This window comes from Ursus americanus, chromosome 8 (assembly GCF_024610735.1).
Source record: "Ursus americanus isolate L20-20 chromosome 8, mUrsAme1.1.p, whole genome shotgun sequence".
NCBI lineage: Eukaryota > Metazoa > Chordata > Mammalia > Carnivora > Ursidae > Ursus > Ursus americanus.
The window spans coordinates 63,639,547-63,645,546 of record NC_142134.1 but is presented as its reverse complement, the minus strand read 5'-3'; positions in this window follow the sequence as shown (position 1 = coordinate 63,645,546).

Here is a 6,000-nt window from a genome sequence, read left to right as displayed (position 1 = left end):
CCCTTCTTCACCCGGGGTGAGCACTGACCGCCCAGGAAAGCGTGAACACATGTTTGCACAACGCTTAACTCGGGGCAGAAACCGGTGGTGCTGGGGGCCCCTGGGGTTTCAGGGAGTGATTCACAGTTTACACCGTTTGCTATTTTTCTAAGATACTTTCAGTGGCTTAATAAGCGACTCTTCCTGACAAGGCACTTGGGAACTGTTCGTAAGTGACAGAATGATATTAAAATCAAATCAGGTTCAGAGGTAAATATACAAATCTCTCCTCTACCTACGTTATATGCTCCCTTCAAATCAGGAGAGAGAATTGTTTTAGTTTACACAGCTGTTGTGTATTTATGGACATGCATTTTCCCTTGGAAACACATCTCATGAAAATCTCATTCTCGTATTAGGTAGGGGACCAGGTTGCATTGCTTTTTTTTTTTTTTTCTTTTAATGGATTTCCTAGATCTTGTTGATTTGATCTCCAGTTCCACTGAGAACACGAAAGTGATCATTTATTCAGTGGAATAGTCGCTCCAAGCGTGGCTGCAGCCCCTCAAAGTGCCTCCGAGGGTCAAATGCTGGGAGAATGGGGTGCCATGAATGACAGGTGCCCCCAGGCCGACTTGTACATTGGTTACCCAAGGAAAAGGACGACCCGGTGTTTGAGATGACACATGTGAAGCTGTTAGTTGAACCTGCCACATCAGGGGGATGCAACCCCCCCTTCCCAGATGCTGCTCTTTGTGCAAATGAATAAATAGGGCCCACAGGACTGGGGGGCCAGATGTGTCTGCTCTGCCCCCAGGCCCACCCAAGGGGGCAAGTGGAGTGAGAGCCTCCTCTCCTTGCCCTGCCATTAGTCCTCGCCTCAGGCTTGCCCTGGGGTGGGGCACAGGAGCAGCCAGGCCACCTTTTAACCTTTTTTTTTTTTTTTTTTTTAGGGCCACCTTTTTATAACTTGCATGGAAGCACCTTATAGAACAGGACTGGCCTCCAGGAAAACCAAGGCAAACATTGCAAAGACGGGGCACACCCCGACCTCGATAAACCCTCACTTCCTCTAAAATGTCACACCGCCTCGTCTTTTTCTCTTTATTTGCCCCAAGAATTCTTGGAGAGACATTGGGTCTCTAAGAATCCTCTCAGTGGGCAAGGCCGACTCAGACCAGCCCCCGGCCCCTTCCACCTGGTCTCTCCCTCGCCAGCAGCACCTGCCCCTTGGCGAAGCATGTGCCCCAGTAGAACTCCGGGGCAGCCCGGTGCACGCAGGCCAGCCCGTCAAGGTTACACAGGCCACGAAACGAGAGAGAGGAGAGGGAGAAGGGGTGAAAATTAGTTTCTTTTAGGCTTGCCTGATTTCCTCTGGGCCCCGAGTGTGGCAGGGCATAAATAGATAATCAAAGATTTTTCCTTTCCCAGGTAGGAGTTATGTAATCAGAGGCTGCTTCTTGCTTTGTGTTTTGCAATTTCACTGGAAGGAAATTCGCCTTGCGTTCTCGATTACACTGAGCATTTCCCCTCTGCTTGTAGTTGGAAATCTTCATGCTCAAGTCAGCAGCCTCTGAAGCTAATCAGATAATTCTGTGTAAATTCATACACACACTGGAGTTTAAAAAATATGTCTTTTAAGATCCTTTGTGGTGTGTGTGTGTGTGTGTCTGTGTGTGTGTGTGTGACGCGAGCTGTCGTGCGGTGACATGGATAACTCATTTCAAAAAGAACCGTGTTTCCTTCTCCCAGATCCCCTGAACCCAGAACCATGGCCCCCACTCCCCTCCACCCCAGGGTTTCAAAATAAGAAAACTGCTCTGTCCCCACCCCTATTCTGAGAAGGCGGACTTCTCAATACCTGTTAACAGAGGGAGTAATTTCTTCCCTTAGCGTGTGAATTCTGATTCTCGGAGGCCGTGGCCCCCGTTGCAAATGACCCCTGATTCTCCTCTTGGCCCTGAGACCCACCCTCCTCCTGGGGCATCTCCACACATTTATCCCGGAGCCGTCCCTGCACCACCTGTCCAAACCAAACCAAACCAAAGTCCCCTCCATCCCACACTTGGCCACCAGCCTTCTTTCTCCCGCATTTCCTGCAACCCTGTGAATAAGCCCGATCACTCAAGAGAGAAATCCGATGCCCCTGATCAGAAATTCTTTTTCTGGGAAACAAGGCTTACAGCCTGAGCTCAGGTCCACACACATCAGGTCAGCCAGGGGAGCCTCCTCCTTCTTGCTGGTCCCCACATCCAGGCCGTTGTGTCCCCCTCTGTTCCCTCTCCCCTTGCCTTACTTAGTTTGAGTGCTTAGCTCCTTTTACAGAGTTCTGCGAATGCTAGGATGAGGTGTGGTTCAGTGTGTGGGCCCCAGGACAAGACTACCTGGGTTCAAACCCTATCCCCACCCGGTCTTAGCTCCGCGACTTGAGGCCCTTCAGTTCATCCTCGGTGACTCAGTTCCCTTATCCGTAAATAAAATGATGTCTCATGGGCATTTGGAAAGAACAGGGGCTGGCAGGCTTTTCCTATAAAGGGCAAGGTAGTAAATATTTCAGGTTTTGTAGGTCAAAATGCAAAATGAAGGCTATTATATAGATACTTCTATAACTAGAGAGAAAAGAAATTTTCACAACATATATTATTGACAAAGTTCAAAATAGAATAATAATCAAGGACAATTTTTTAATAATACAGGTCTGCTAATGAGATAGTGACATTCTTTTCAGGGGTTTGAGGGGGAGTTAACATTTTGCTTAATTAAGATTCAAAGTTAGTGTTCCTGATCATCAAAACCTATTGTCAATGTTCACCTGTAAAAATCATTCTCAGCCGGTGGGCTAAAAACAAAAACAGATGTGGACCAGATTTGGCCCACAGGCCACAGTTGGCCTATTCCAGGGAAAGAATAAAAGAGAGAGTGCAGCCTGCTTAACACACCGTGAGTATGCAAACGATGCTGGTTATTATAGTTATTTCTTACCATCTACCCACTTTGACCTTTGGCTTCAGCCAAGTAAACACTTAGGGGTTCCTCTAGCTGTCTCATCCCTCTGAGCCTCTGCTCCCGCTGTGCTGTAAGCCCTCACCTCCTTGGGGATCCTCTCCTGCCTTCCACCTTCTTCTGTATCTTCCCATCCTCAAGGACTTGGCCACTGCCCCTTCAAGGTCCTGCTGTGGCCCTTGCAGAGCCCCATCCCTGCTGCTGTGGCATTTGATGGTTTCCCTCTTCCCCTTTAAACTGCTGGTAGAAACCATGCATGACACACGGCGTCTCCAGCTTTGTTCCTGATTGCATTAAGTGCTTGATAAATATTGGCCAAATAAATAAACAGCGTCCTACGTGCCAGTGAAGACTCAGCAGAAACCTTCCTTGACTGCCCAGGCTCCCAGGGGGCTCTTGGTTCTCTGAGTAGCTAAAGCATTGGGCCCTTGTCAATTTTCTTATAGGAGACACATTCTAGAATGACGCCTGAGTGCCTTGGCTCTGGGTACAAATCCCAGCTCTCTCACTTCTGGCTTTGTGGCTTTGTACAAGTTACTGAACTTCTCTGAGCCTCTATTTCCTTGTTGGTAAAATGGGGATAATGTTGGTACCCACTTCCTATGTTGTTTATAGATTAGATGAGATAAAGGATATTCGTACTCAACAGTCAATACTCTATAAATGTGTCGTTTTGCTCACATTTATTGGGTAATGACCATGTTTTGAACTCTTTCATTAATATGTTTATTCCTCACAATGACCCTATGAAGTAGGTATTACTGTTATCCGCATCTTACAGATGAGAAAACCAAGGCACAGAGAGGTTGTATAACTTGCCTCAGATCACACAGCCAGTGTGGCAGAGCCAGGATTCAAATTCAGACTGTCTGTCTCCAAAGCTGTCCTGCTAACCCTAGCTGGTAGGTATTTTACTCTGCGTGGAAGTGTTGGTAGGTATCTTACTCTGGGTAGAGATGCCTCTTTTTAGATTTTAGGCTCTTTGAGGGTCAGGAACATGTTACAGAATTCTTAGTCCCCTTCCTAGCTGCCGGCACAGCCTCTTGCACAAGGTGAAGCCTCATAGACAACTACTAATTCATTTACCCCTTCCCTCTCCACCCAGACCCAGAGCAGGAATCTGAAGAGTGTTCTAGAGATATTTTTTCCTGTCCAGGCCTGACCACCTGTGAGCACTTTTGTGTCTTAGAGAAGGGGACAGGAAGGAAAGTAGAAATAGTAATGTAAAAAGAAAGAAGTGCAGGTGGGCACTTCTTTTACCGGCTCAGAAGCAATGGTAGATTTGGCTCTATCTCTGCCAACTCCTATTTCCTGCCACCCCATGGAGGACCAACCCTACCATCAGCAGGCAGCTCTGAGGCCACAGACCAACACAGGCTGACTCCACTGATTGTAACGTGACTGTCCCTCTCAATCAAAGTGAAGTCATCCTCTGATTTCAGAACGTGAAGGATAGCAAAATTAATGATGGCTTGAGTGAGCTTCTAACAGCTGCCGGCCACTGAGAAGCTACGAGGTTGCAGGGCTGCTGCATTTCAATGACGCGAGCAGGGATTTCTGCGCTAACAAGGGTGCCATAAGTCTTAATTACCCAGAACCAAGGCCTCACCTTGCTGCGTGTCCCCTGGGAGCTCCCTGTGAAGTCAGTGGGAGCTTTGCCTGCAGTTCAGCCCCCATGAAGGCTGGTCTGCAAATGTTTGCAAATTACCTTAAGCGCCTCTGATGGAAATAGGAGAGGATTATTTATTTTCAGAATGTTAGCAGAACCGCATCCCTGCCTTGCCTGACAGATCTCTCAATGTTACTCAAATCCCACTCCCTTTACCTCTGATTAATTCGGAATTGTGGGCCTCTTTTCTTTGTGATTGATGGATACACCTCTTAGGTCTCACCCTCCGCCAAACCACCGGTAATGTCCTGTAGTTCTCACTCTGTACTTAGCGGCTCTCTTCAGAAAGCCTAATGCATTTTCCATTAGAAGAACTGATTCCCCTTTTCCTTTCCAGCAATGGCATGCCGCAATCTCCCCCACGTGGAGGACATTGAGAACCCCCTACCCTGCTCACTCTTCCCTCTGGAAGCTGCCTGCCCAAGAAGCCTGTCTCAGGCTCTGCTTCTGGGCAACCCAACCTAAGACACCTCTCTCTACCACCTGCCTCACTACAAGCACAGTAGCGTTGAACGGCTCCGCCTGGTCATGCCACTTCCTTTCTTACAGCCGCCAAGCCTCCAACCGGCCAAAGCCCGCAGCATGGGTCTGATTGCCACAGATCCTTGCAGCTTACTCCTCCCGCCTCACCTCTCCTCCCACCTTCTGCGTCACCTGAAAGGAACCTTCCTCTTGAGAGACCCCTTCCTCCTAAGAGGCCCACCCAGATCCCCTCTATCGGGCCTGAGGCATCTCTGTGCACGTACACAGCCTTGCGTGCTAAGCCCTACCATAAATTCCATCCTATTGAAACTGCCTGTCTGCTGTCTTTCTTCTTCTCTGGGCTGCAAATCCTCTGATATTCCCAAAGCCCACCACGCATCTGACTCACAGGAGACCTTCAACAATTATCCTTTGGTTGATTAAATGAACGCATGAATGACAGAAATAGGTATTTCACAAATGCTTAGTAATGACAGCCAAATTCCAGCTTCAAGTTAATAGATCAACATTTGCCTGCTTGTGGTTCACCTGAAGTTTTCCTAAATAGAAGACTTCACTAGAAATGTCTTCAGAGAATTCAGTGTATTTAATACCCCCATACATGCAGTTTGGTTAGGGTGTCCGGTGCAATTGATGTACGCACGAACTTGAACATTTCAGGAAGTTTCCATTTCTTTTTAGCTTGCCAAAGACTTCCCAACCCCACCGACCTCTGACTATCGCCAATCCTCTGCTGAATTTTAAATCCTTTCACTTTCCCCTGTCTGCTTCCAACAACAATAAAAACAAACAAGCCAGAAAAAAAAAAGCCAAAAACCTGTACAATTCCAAGTGCCAGAATAGCTCTGCTCATGTGAGGAAGAAAC